Genomic DNA, 13,774 nt, shown 5'->3' on the forward strand with positions numbered 1-13,774 from the left:
GAAGTAATATCTGTCACTCACAAAGTATCCCAAATGCTCGTGCAGGAAGAGAACCCCTTGTTTATCTCATTCCTTTTACTCTGTTATTACTACAGCTGCACACCTTGCTGTACCCTGCTGCTCCTCCTCTTCCTGCCAACCCTATTGGGCTTCTATAACAACATTCAGGAGATGCAACAAGAGACTTTTTTTTATCTGCATTCCCTCGTTTCCATAAAAAGAAATGGTGAGATCAGTATGGGATTTATCCACACTCAGCTGCAGCATTTAATGTTTTGCTAGTGTAGATTAAGAAATTCCAGTTTTCCTATTTCTAGGGTTTCATGACACCGAAGCTGGTCCTATCCTGTCTCTTTTCTGTTACTGTCACTTATTCCTAGGCAGATTCTGCTCATTTGCTACTGACCTGATGAATGGACTGTGAATACTCGAAGCTGTTTAAAAAATATTGTTAGTTCAATAAAAAAGACACCAGAGGAAATCAGTGTGTTAGTTTCTCTCCTTGTGATTTTTTTCTTTTTTGAAGGGGAGGAGGGGGAAGGTTGCAATTTATTGATTTATAAATAAACTGTGGAAAACTATTTTTGCAAATTATAAAAATAAAGAAAACAGCAGCTAGCACTTTCTTATGTACAGCCCCACAGAAGCCATCTCAGTGGCTGGAAGAGAATGCAATGTCACTTATAATTGCCATGACCCTTATTGAGTTGTCACAGCGAGATTAATGAAATCTCGCTGGTTATTGGACTTGGTCCTTTATAACTTCAGATGTCGGCCTGAGAAGCCTGAATTTCATTTGCATCTCCTATAATGTTTTGCATGTTATCTATACCCCTGAAATCTCTGACAGGAAGAACCCAGTGTTAAGAGCTGAATTCAAGACAATTGACTGTGGTTGGCTGTGGATTGTTTGTGGTGGCCATTACATGCCATTAGCACCATCTAGAGACCACGCTAGGAAATACATGCGAGTCCGACAACACCAGGAGGTAGCCACAGCTGCATTCGAGCTATGGTTCTCAGTAAAACATTTTTGTAAAAAATAAAATAGAAACTGAAAAAACACACTTAACTTATATTTTTTGTATATGTCCAAAAGTTCACCATCTGTGAAACAGACGACACCCCACTCCACTCCTCTTTCCCCAGCTCATCTCTCCCCATAAAGCTCTTCTTTCTCACCCTCTCCCTATAGTGCTCATCTCCCTCCCCTTTTCCCCCAACACCATCCCACTTCATAATAGAAGTAATATACTACTCCCACACTATTTTTTAATTCTGCACATTATAATTTGTCAAAATAATAATATAATCTCTGCCTTTGAGTAATAAACTAGAATACATAATAAAGTTATTATTCAAAAAAAATGCAGAATTTTAATATTTTTGGTGCACTTTCTCCCAGAAGTACTTTAAAAGCTGTAGACCCCTTCCATTCATCTCCCCTCTCTCCTGCCCCAAGGCCCAACCCCATTACCCTCCCCTTTTCATTCTCATGTCCAACCTCACCACTCCTCCCCCTCTCTCCCCCTCTCTCCCACCCTCTGCCCTAACCCCACTACACTCTCTCTTCCTCCCAGGCCTGATCCTACCCCTCTCTACTTCTACCAAGGCCAATCTCAGCACTCTTTCTTCCCTCTCCTGTCTGAGCCAATCCTCACATACTCTTTCTCCCTTCCAGGGCTGATCTCACCATTTTTTCTTTCCACCATCCCCTCAAGCCCAAGCCCATAATCCTCTAATCCTCCCCATCTAATGTTGTGGTTGCTCTGGGTCAATTCAGCAAAGGCTGCCTTTCTTTTCTTACAGTCCACAAAGGCCTATTCAGCCAAATTTGCCTCCTCCTTTTTCTGGCCGACACCATCAATGGCAACTCCTCCATCCAGCCCTTGCAGCCAATTCAATGTACACCACTTTCTCCATCGTCCAGTTCACAAGGCCAATCCTGCCAACTCTGGCCTGTGTGAGCTGATTCAACCACTGCCAACACTTCCTTCTTCCAGCCCATGCAGACTTATTTAGCCAAAGTCACCTCCTACCTCTGGCCCACATGGACTAATTCAGGCGATGACACTTCCTTCTTCTGGACCACACATATTGATTCAGCTGATGCCTCCTTCTTGTGGACCACATGGGCCATTTCAGTCTACACTTTCATCAGACCCACCCAGGCTGATTCAGCTGAGGTTGCATCATCCTTCTTTTAGCCTGTATGGCTGATGCCATCTCCTCCTCCTGGCCTCAGCGAAGCAATGGTGCAGCTACCATGAGAAATTCTCCTTGGGAATACAGAATTCCCATAGGAGTAAAATTGTGCAGATCTGTATGGGTGCAATAAACTACTTCCTTCGATCATCTTGTTCCTATTTGATAAAGCCACAATGATACTTCTTCCAAGTCTCCTGTATGTCCCTAGATCCCCTAACATCCCCATATTCCCTGAATTATTTTGCAGTCTTTGGCATTTTCTGTTTCCTGCCTTTAAAGGCCATCCATTTTCTAAGAATCTTTAGTATTTTTAAGTTCCTAGCAGGATCTCCAGCATGTTCAGCGTAATATATTCAATTCTCTAGTATAACTCCTGCAGGTTTCCAGCCCTTAGAACATAACTGTAGTATCATATAATCAAAATCCTTTATGGCAATAAAATGCTACAGTAGAGATGCTGGATTATCACATCACTAAAGGAATAAACAGTGGGCTACTGTTATTCACAAGTCTTCAGTCATTGACAGTGATGGAAAAGTTAAAAAGAGCTAGGCACTGAATATAAATGCTGTATTAAACAAAGGGTTTGTCCATCTCCAGTAGTTTTAGAATTTATACATCAGGAGGAAACAGAAAATGTAATTGGGTCAGCATTCAGTGGGGTATGTGGCGTTTAGTCTCACACAGTAGTTCTCAACAGATGTGTCTGGACCCACTGGTGTGTTGTGAGATCCAGGGAGGTGTCACAGGGCCAGCATATGGCTGCCTCCTTATTGACTTCTTGTTGTTTGCCGGCCGCAGGGTTCCACCTACCTCCCAACCCCCCCCCCCCCCCCACCCCGGCTCCCTGGCAGCTGCGGGGAGCGTCTCGCTCCCACACTGCTGGGGCCTCCCCTGCTCTGTTGGCGGCCGGGACGCCACCGACCGCCGCCTCGACATGGGCCTCCCTTAGGTGCACGCGCGCGGCTCCAGCTGGGATTTATAGGGCCAGCAGCGGGAAAATGCTGCTGGCCCCTCCAGATAACATCATCAACCCCAGCCTACTTAAGGATGCATCGGGCTTCTAGCAGGCAGCTTGGCAGCAGGTCTCCTTGCTGTTGTCTTCAGCATTTCTGATCCAACGATCCTGATCCAGCACTCCTGATCCAGCACTCCTTCTCCTGTTCCAGATCCTTCTTCCCTCGGATTGATCTCGGCTCGTGACCCGGCTTGCCTCTGGACCTCATCTTCTGCTGCCCACCTCTGACCTCTGGAGCGGACCTGACCTCATCTTCTGCTGCCTGCCTCTGACCCCTGGACCGGACCTCACTTCGCCTTCTGCCATCTGCCTCTGAACCCCAGCCCAGGCCTGACCACTCCTTCGACCCACTTCATACTTTGGGCCCTCGTGACCCTCCCCCTTGCCCGGCCGCACCATCGGGATCATCCACATACGGGCCCCACCTAAGACCAGTTGGCCCCGGTACCCAAGGGCTCAACCTGCAGGGAACGTGGGCTGGTAGTGGTGAAGCTCCAGCTGGTCCCTGCTTCCCGTCCGGCCTCGCCTCCCGACGGTGGGGACCTGTGGGGGTCTTCCTCCATAGGTAGCGCCAACACCACCTCGAGCCAAGGGTCCAAGTCTGGTAACAGATTCATAACACTTCTTTTACATTGGGCCTGATGGGAGGCTACTCTCACTTCCTTCTCTTCTTTCTGGCCCGGTGGGAGGCTGTTTCCTCCTTCACCCAGATCAGAGAGAGACATTGCCAGCTCCTGCTTTTCTGGGCCTGGGGGGACACAGGCTTTATCTTCCCCTGCTAAGCCTTGGAGTGATGCTGCTGCTGATCTCTTCACCCTGTGCAGGGTGGGGGAAAGGAGGTTGGGGATGCTGGGCAGATAGCAGTGTAAAGGAGAGGGAGTGTGGGGGCTGCTGAGCAGGAGGGAGTGGGAAACGGGGGGTCGGGGTAGCTGGGCAGGGAGGGAGATGGGATGGAGGGGGTAGGGAGAGTCAAGCAGGAGAGAGAGGGAGCACAGGGAAGAGGATGTGAGGAGTCAGGAATGTTGGGCTGGGAGGTGGGTGTGAGTGAATGATTGAAAGGGAGTAATTGGGAAGAGTGAAGGATAATGGAGGCATGGAGGAGGGGTGATGAGGTGGAAGAGCCATACTATGTCAGTTTGGGGAATGTGCATTTCTACTCTCTTTGTACTTTGCTTAATGTAGAAAGATGTGTATTTCTGTTTCTAGCTCTGCAGATCTGCACTGCTTGCAGAGTGGCTTTTTGAGGTTTCCATTCCAGTTTTTGTCTCCACATTTGTAATTTGTGATCTTTTATTCTATATTTGGTGAAGGTCAGAGCTGTATGTATGACTGAGGTGGGGTATTTTACTAGTTTGTAGGGATTTGTATCAATCTTATTTGTGCGTTCTCATATTCTCAATAGGACATGCACTGGTTGTGCACTGCTGCCTTTTCATAGGTAGGGCTATTGCTGTTTGAGTTCTTGGAGTTAGAGTTGCTATGGTATGGAAGGTTTGCTGCATATGTGCTGAGTATTTTTTTCAGGTTTTGTATTTTACAATGCGCTTGGTAGTAAGGGAGTTTGTGTTTCTTTTACTGAGATAGCACCAGAATCAGAATATCTTTTTATATAGCGAGTTGCATTTGAAATATCCTAGTTCTGCTCTGCATCCATTAAGAACATAAGAAGAACGTAAGAACATGCCATACTGGGTCAGAACAAGGGTCCATCAAGTCCAGCATCCTGTTTCCACAGTGGCCAATCCAGGCCATAAGAACCTGGCAAGTACCCAAAAACTAAGTCTATTCCATGCTACTGTTGCTAGTAATAGCAGTGGCTATTTTCTAAGTCAGTTAATAGCAGGTAATGGACTTCTCCTCCAAGAACTTATCCAAACCTTTTTTAAACACAGTTACACTAACTGCACTAACCACATCTTCTGGCAACAAATTCCAGAGTTTGGGGATGAAGGGGGGGGGGGGGGGAGGGTTCCTGTGGATTCAGAGTATGTGTTTTCATTTAGGCCCGTGATGATCAAGTGTTCAGTATGTCATGCCTATAAGCATTATCTGCCAAGTGTGACCTAATAGAAAAAAGGTTGAGAACCACTGATCTAACATATTATTATTAAACATAATATTATGGCATTCTGGTTATATTTTCCAAAGGTAATTCCTAGAAAACCTGCTCTTTGAAAATAGACCCTTAGAAATTAAACAGTTTTGTTTCCCTGAGAGATACAACATATTGATCTAAATATTTAGGAACATCAAATTTTACTTCTCGTAAGAGAGATATCTTCAGCCCTGGATAGATCTGCTGCTGCTCTGCTCCTGGTTTCTGTCTTCATCAATGTGAAAACTGTGAAAAGATATGGATATAGTGATGCGTGTGCATTCCAGCGTCCTTCCCAGATTGCACTTACATAGAAACACAGTATTGGAGGATTAATTTAAGAACTAATGCACATTATAACCAGTGAGTGTGAAATGGAAGAAAATGTGCAGGTGTCAAGAAGAGATACAGGAGTAAACAAGCATATGTGCATTTGCGTGCAGATTGGTGGAAGCTATATGGGAGGGATGGAATTATCCGTTTGGAACATTTTTTCCTAGATATACATATTGGGATAGATGTTCAAAACTAGCGCACACGCGTCCATGTGCGCACACCCCACCCCTCCCCGCCCCTTTCCCGAAGCTCAGGGACTTACACGTGTCCCAGAGCTTTACGCGTGGGGCTGGGCCTTTGAAAATAGGCCCGGCGCATGTAAGGTCACCTACGTGCGTAAATCCCTGGGATTTACGCACGTAGGTCTTTTAAAATCTGGCCCTTTGCGTTATCTGCAAATTCAATCGCTTTGCTCACTGCTCCTTTTTCTAGATAATTTATGACTATGTTAAACAACATTAGTACCGGTGCACATCTCTGAGGCACTCCATTATTCACATCTCTCCATTGAAAAAAACTGACAGTTTAGACCTACTCTCTATTTCCTCTCTTTTAACTAGTTACCAGTCCACAATAGGACATTGCCTTCGATTTCATAACTTTTAGAATTTCCTAAGTAGTCTCTCACATGGAATCTTATCAAATGCCTTCTGAAAATCAATGTGCATTATATGAACTGGCTCACCCTTATCAACATGTTTATTAACATCTTCAAAAAATTCTAATAGATTGATAAAGCAAGACTTCCCTTTGCTATAATTCTATTGCCTTTTTAACCCTTAAGCCATGCTTATCCATATGCCCTGTAATTTTGTGCTTTAATATAGTTTCTACCAGTTTGCTCAGCACTCACTTCAGGCTTACTGGTCTGTACTTTTCTGGATCACCCCTGCAGCCCATTTAAAAGATTGGCTTTACATTGGCTACCCTCCAGTTTTCAGTAGCAGTGACAAATTTTAGTGGTACTGTTACAGATTAACAGGAGCAGATCTGCAATTTCATATTTTGAGATCTTTGTGAACTCTGTGGTGCACACTATCAGGTCCTGTTGATTTGTCGCTATTTAGCCTGTCAGTTTGCTCTAATCAGCCTCCATTTTAATGGTGATTTGCTTCAGTTCTGCTGACTTATCACCTTCAAAGAACAGTTCCAGTGTGGACATCTTCCCAACATCCTCTTCAATAAAGACTGAAGCAAATAATTTAATTTTTCTGTGATGGCTTTGTTATGTAGGGGTCCAGCTGAGTCCCTCAAATGCTTCTTGCTTTTGATGTACTTGAAAAAGATTCTATTATTAATTTTTGCCTCTGTGGCAAGCTTCTTCTCAAATTCTCTGTTTTATTAAAGTTTTGTATATATACACCTTTCAAGTGCCTATGCTCTTTTCTTTTCTCCTTATTTGGACTTGAAAGCAAATTTGCCTTTTTTTCTTTAATAGTCCCTTTCACACCACCATTTAACCACCCTGGTAGTTTTTTTGGTTCTCTTTCAACCTTTTTAAATGTGTGGAATATATTTTGTCCGGGCTTCCAAGATGGTATTTTTAAACAATATCTTTGCCTAAAGCAGATTTTTAATCCTTGCAATTTCTCCTTTTGCTTTCTTGCTAATTTTCTCATTTTATGAAAGTCTCCCTTTATAAAATTAAATGATACTGCTGTAGTTTTACTTAATATTCTCCTTTTGGTGATTATATCAAATTAGACTGAATTGTGATTACTATTTCCAAGCAGCCCCACCACCATTACGCCATGTACCAGGTGCTGCAATCCACTGAGAAGTAAAGTAGTTGCCCCTCTTGTCATTTCCAGGGCTAGCTGCTCCATGAAACAGTCATTTATGGCATCTAAAAATTTTACCTCCCAGACAACCTTACATTACAGGGCACAAAAACTGATCAGTTTTGACTAATTATTCTATGGAGCATTATGGTCTGAGGCTTCTTTCAAGTCAGAAGACAAAATATAAGATTATCAAACATTTAATCCTGACTCAGAGGCAGTACTGTCTGACATGCACAGGGATTTCCTCATATATATATATATATATATATAATCTGGAAATAAAAACAAGTTTCAACCATACATGGAGTCCTTTACAAGTAAAGCTTATGATTCTCATTATGATGCCATTACCTGTTTAGACTTTCTTCTTCAGTATAATAAACACCAAATTTCCCTTTCCCCCACCCCAAAAGTTGTGTGGCGGGGTTGGAAAAATAATTAAAGGTGTGAAAATGAGCACTTCACCAGTGGTTATCCGAATAAATGTCACACTGTAGCTGTGAAAAATAAACACTCTGCCGCTAATTCTTTATCAAAGTGCCACGTATCTGGCTCAAAAATCATGCATTTGGTAGGAGGGCTTGAGAACAGAGAGCGAGAGAAAGAAAGGATGCGCCCTGCCTCTGCCACAGTAAGATGTTTCTAAGCATCCCCACCATAAGTACAGGCATTTAGAGACTGTTCTCTCAATTATGAAGTCATCTTCGAACTAGATGCATCATAACATTCTGGTGACATCATAAAGCACTTGAGCTACATTAGCTAAGGTCTCACGATATACTGTGATGTCACCAGAACCTGTCTGATGTATTTACAAATTCTGTGGCTTGTAGCCATCACTGGAGACTAGGAATACCCACCCAAAGTCACTCAGTGGGGGAGAATTTCTTACACTCAGCATGCATGTTACACTGTAATTAACAGTGTGTGAGCATTTTCACCATTTACAATCTAGCTATATTTTCTGTTATTTTCATGTCACAACTTAAGGTGCTTTTCTCTAATTTTTAATGTTCATTATCTTGAAAGAGAGTTTAAAGTGACAAATAATTGGCCCTCATCCCTTCTCAATTACTTTCATGTAAGACAGATGTTAACTGCCTTAGTCCCACAACAACTTTTGCAATGAATTTAGTTATGACAGACACATACTCCAGATCATATCCTTCTTTGGGGGGGGGGGGGGGGGTCTTTTCAAGCCATGTGGAGATTATTTCAGCACAACTCTCTGAACCAGTCCAATCATTTCGAATTTGATTTAAAATAATATTCCTGGGCATAAGTAGCATGGAATCCATCTACTGATTGGGATCCTGCCAGTTACTTGTGACCTGGATTGCTCACTGTTGGAAACACGACTTGATGGTCCCTTGGGGCAGCCCATTATGAAGGTTCTTATGTTCCATTTGTTTAAAATTCCCTTTTGTGCAGCCAACAAGAACACCAGATCCATGGTTAATTAACCTGGTGTCAGTAGACGAATTCTGGAGGGAGAACAGAGAGTCTGTAAACTAAAAAAAGAAAAAAAAGAACAAAAACAAACAAAGTATATGATTGTTATTCTTATCAGATTCTTTGCATGTTGTGACATCTGAAGAAGGAACATAGGAGGGCTGGAAAACAATGTCTTTGAATGAGCTTTATTCTGGTTCAATAAAAGTTGTAACCAAGAAATAATCCAGTTTTCCCATAGACTAATATGACTAGGACTCTATATACATATTAGAAACATGTATATTTATTAAATTGCTCCAAGTAACTCATTAGTAGGGACCTTCGTTTTCAGTTTTTATTTTATTTTGCCTGGTAATTTGTCAATGTTTATTACAACAAATACAAAAATAGGAAGAATAGGAGGAGAAATGGACTATTTTTCCGGGAATATACAATTATTATTCTTAGGGGTCGATTTTAAAAGGAGTGTGCTGATTTTATAACATGCACTCGCCAGTGCGCACGTTATAAAATCTGATGGCCACGCCATTCCAAAATCCGCACGTGCATGTGTGGGCTGCACGGGCAGGGGGGTGAATTTTCCCTAAATACGCGCGGTGATGCAATTGGGTCTCCCCCAGTTCCCTCCCAGTCCGCTCCAATTAAGGAGCAGACTGGGAGGGAACTTCCCTAACCCCCTGCCTTACCTTCCTTCCCCTTCCCCTCTCCACCCAACCCCTAACACCTACCTAGCTATCTCATTTTTTTAAAATTTTTCTACTTAAGAACATAAGAACATAAGAAAATGCCATACTGGGTCAGACCAAGGGTCCATCAAGCCCAGCATCCTGTTTCCAACAGTGGCCAATCCAGGCCATAAGAACCTGGCAAGTACCCAAAAACTAAGTCTATTCCATGTTACCATTGCTAATGGCAGTGGCTATTCTCTAAGTGAACTTAATAGCAGGTAATGGACTTCTCCTCCAAGAACTTATCCAATCCTTTTTTAAACACAGCTATACTAACGGCACTAACCACATCCTCTGGCAACAAATTCCAGAGTTTAATTGTGCGTTGAGTAAAAAAAGAACTTTCTCCGATTAGTTTTAAATGTGCCCCATGCTAACTTCATGGAGTGCCCCCTAGTCTTTCTACTATCCGAAATAGTAAATAACCGATTCACATCTACCCATTCTAGACCTCTCATGATTTTAAACATCTCTATAAGAACATAAGAAAATGCCATACTGGGTCCTCTGGAGCAGAAGCAAGTTACATGCGCCAGACGGCTGCCAGTGCGCGCTTCCCCAGGGCAGTGTACAATGGCCAAGTCCTGGCCCGCCCCTCCCTGCCCACACCCCGTTGCCCCTGGAGAGGCTCGGCACTTGTGCACGTAGTGGGGTGTTGCGACCGTCGCTGCCCAACGTCTCCACTACGCCCACCGTACCTCTTTGGCAACTCCCTCTTTGCATGTTGGAAGTTTGGCTGCCGCGGCATCATCGTGCCATTCTCCTCCAGCATCCCTGGACTGGCTAGTCGCCGCACTCCACCATGTTTCCCAGCAGCCTAAGGGTGTGCGCGCGGCGCGGCTCCGACTCAAGTACCAGCAGTGGCGCGAACCTCAGGTGCGTCCCCCTGAGGTGACGTCATCTCCACCGGATATTTAAGGTCTCTGAAATCGCTAACTAATCGAGTTAGCAAGGAGTTGGATTACAAGGGAAAGGTTTCTTTACGCTCCTAGCTAGCTACTCTGCCTCCTCAGACTTACCAGGGGTACCCGCACCTTGGGGGCCTCGTTTCTCTTTGCCTTTCAGGTCGCAGTCTGGAACCGGTACTCGCTCCTCGAGGGCCCACGTACCCGGACTTGCTACTGAATACCACTTCTGCCAGGAAGTCATCGCTGCCTACAACATCAGTGAGTTACCATCTCTCTCTCAGAGCGTTCCCTGGAACCAGGTACTCGCTCCTCAAGGGCCTAATCCATTCCAGCTCCTGGGCTGCTGCTAAGAGACTATTGTGTGAGTGTTACCATCAAGGTTCTGTTCCTGAACTCTGCATACCCTGCCTACTCACTACATTCAGTTTCTCTATAGCTCAGTTATCCAGGATCACTGTTCCAGTATCTGAGGGACTACAGCCCAGCCGGGCGTTCCAGCTCACTACTGCCACCTCTGGTGGTTCCATATACTGTCTAATAAAAGAACTAGTGTATGTCTGTCTCCATACTCTGAGCCTGACCGGTGGTCCCTCTCGGGATCTTCCCCTGGGGGCGTGGTCATCTGCCACCGGCCCAAGGATCCACCCACAACTACTTCAAACACCAACAGATTGCTAACTCCATGGATCCGGCACAACGTAATGCCTTGCAGGCCATACCGGGCCTGGCCCAGCACATTGTGGAGTAGCAAGACGCCTTGAAGAAACTTACTTCAGCGTTTCATCAGCTATACACACAGAAGGTTCAAGGCACAGCTTCCAACCAAGAAGGTCAGTTATAGGAGGTAACTTTAAAAACTGCTATACCACTGGCGGCTCCTATCCGCTTTTCCGGTGAAATTCAGAAGGCCCAGGGCTTCTTACACCAGTGCTGCATGCATTTTGCCTTACAGCCATCTTTATTTCCCACAGTTCTTTCCAAGACCACCTACATTCTTTCATACCTGGATGGTAGGGCCTTGTCTTGGGCATCTACCTTGTGGGAGCACAAGGACCCCATTTTGCAGGATATAGAAGGAGTTATGGACTTGTTTAAATCCGTCTTCAATGACCCTGCTTGAACTGCTGTAGCTGGTTCTGCTTTAGTTGAATTGAAGCAAGGCAGCAGATCATTGGCTGAATTTGCCATCGAGTTCAAAACTCTTGCGGCAGAACTTCGCTGGGACCCCAAATGTAGACACTCTTTTGCAGAGGCCTGGATACCCGTTTAAAGGACAAGCTGGCTGCTCGCGAAACACCTGACTTGCTGGACGAATTAGTAGCCTTGGCTACTCGGATTGATCACCGGCTCCAGGACAAGGTGAAGGAACTCCGGCCTAAGGTGTTACCTGGGTTGAAACAGGCTAGTTCTATATCCGCACCTTGGATGGTTCCAGTAATTCTTGCTGCCGATAAAGATGAACCGATGCAACTTGGTCATGGACATTTAACATCCAAAGAAAGAAGACTTTGGAAAAAGCGCGGCCTTTGCATGTACTGTGGTCAGCCCGGCCATAATGTCTCTACATGCCCCATTCGTCCGGAAAATGGACGGGCCTAAGTCCTGCAGAAGGACTGTTCTTAGGCCATACCGCGCCCACTCCTCTGCTTTCTCTTCCAGTCTCTTTGACTTAAGGACCGGTCACGGTTCAGACTCATGCCCTGGTGGATTCAGGGGCAGGAGGCAACTTCATTCTCAGCCGTCTAGTAGAATACTTGAGGATTCCCTCATCAAGTTGAAAGATCCACTACTGTTATCCTCCATCCATGGAGAGCCCTTACCGGGTGGTGTGACTTGCCAAACCGTACCAGTTACTCTCCGCATCAGAGCTCTCCATACGGAATCGCTCTCCTTCTTTGTACTGGAAAAGGCCATGCACCCTATCATCCTGGGGTTACCCTGGTTACAAGTGCACCAACCCCAATTTGACTGGGCATCCTTTGATCTCTCCCGCTGGGGCCCAGAATGTCATGGGAAGTGTCTTCAGGAAATCTCGCCTATCATGTGCATGCCTACAACTCCAGTGATGCCAGGGCTGCCGCCCCAATACGCATCCTTCGGTGATGTACTCTCCAAAGAAGCGGCTGATATTCTTCCTCCACATAGGCCCTTTGACTGTGCCATAAGACTGAAGCCCAACACCAAGCCACCAAAGGGTAGGGTGTACCCTCTCTCAGCTCTAGAGAATAAAGCTATGTCGGAATATATCGAAGAAAATATCCAGAAGGGCTTTATCTGACCATTAAAGTTGCCAGCCGGCGCAGGCTTTTTCTTTGTGGGGAAAAAGGACGGTACCCTACATCCATGTATCGATTACTGAGGTCTAAATGAAATCACGATCAAATACCGTTACCCCTTGCTGTTAATCTCGGAACTGTTTGACCGGCTGCAAGGGGCTAAGATATTTTCAAAGCTTGACCTGAAGGGGGCCTACAACCTCATTCGCATTCGGAGTGGCGATGAATGGAAAACAGCTTTCAAGTATCTAGTAATGCCGTTCGGGTTGTGCAATGCACCTGCCATTTTCCAAAATATGATGAACGACATCTTGTGGGACCAGCTGTACTAGAATGTTGTGGTCTACCTGAACGACATACTAATCTTCTCCCAGGATTTGGACACCCACATTGCAGATGTCAAGCAAGTACTCCACCGTCTTCGTGAACACCGGCTGTACGCCAAACTCTCTAAGTGTGAATTTCACAAAGACTCTCGGCTATATTGTGTTCTAGGCTATATTGTGTCAAAAGAAGGCTTCCAAATGGACCCTCATAAACTTGAAAGTATCAAGAATTGGTCCCAACCTACCAGCCTGAAAGCATTAAAAAGATTCCTGGGGTTCACCAACTATTATCGAAGCTTCATAAAAAAGTACTCTTCTTTAACCGTACCCTTAACTGCGATGACTCGCAAGGGTGCCAATGCTTCAAAATGGTCAGCAGAGGCCATTTCCGCATTCGAGAAATTGAAGACTGCCTTTTCCACCGAACCATGCCTGCAGCATCCAGACCTCAACAAGCCCTTTATCGTCGAAGTTGATGCTTCAGATGTGGGTGTAGGGTTGTGTTAAGCCAAACAGGAGACTCAAAAGCCTTACGTCCCTGTTCGTTCTTCTCACGAACATTTTCTCCTGCCGAGAAAAACTATGAGATCGGCGATAAAGAGCACTTGGCAATAAAGCTTGCATTTGAGGAATGGCGGCC

At 45.0% G+C, this 13,774-nt stretch overlaps 1 protein-coding gene across 1 annotated transcript in view; it reads right to left on the bottom strand.

Moving 5' to 3' along the window:
* Nucleotides 1-8,072, bottom strand: part of BRD3 (bromodomain containing 3) — a 132,232-nt gene extending 124,160 nt beyond the window's left edge. The window contains exons 1-2 of the mRNA XM_029611599.1: nt 7,793-8,072; nt 5,487-5,567 (exon numbers count right to left, since the gene is read on the bottom strand). The gene's annotated coding sequence lies outside the window, so the exon portion shown is untranslated. The remainder of the gene's footprint in view (nt 1-5,486; nt 5,568-7,792) is intronic.
* Between the last annotated feature and the right edge of the window lie 5,702 nt (nt 8,073-13,774).

Source organism: Rhinatrema bivittatum, chromosome 8, assembly GCF_901001135.1.
Source record: "Rhinatrema bivittatum chromosome 8, aRhiBiv1.1, whole genome shotgun sequence".
NCBI classification, from domain to species: domain Eukaryota; kingdom Metazoa; phylum Chordata; class Amphibia; order Gymnophiona; family Rhinatrematidae; genus Rhinatrema; species Rhinatrema bivittatum.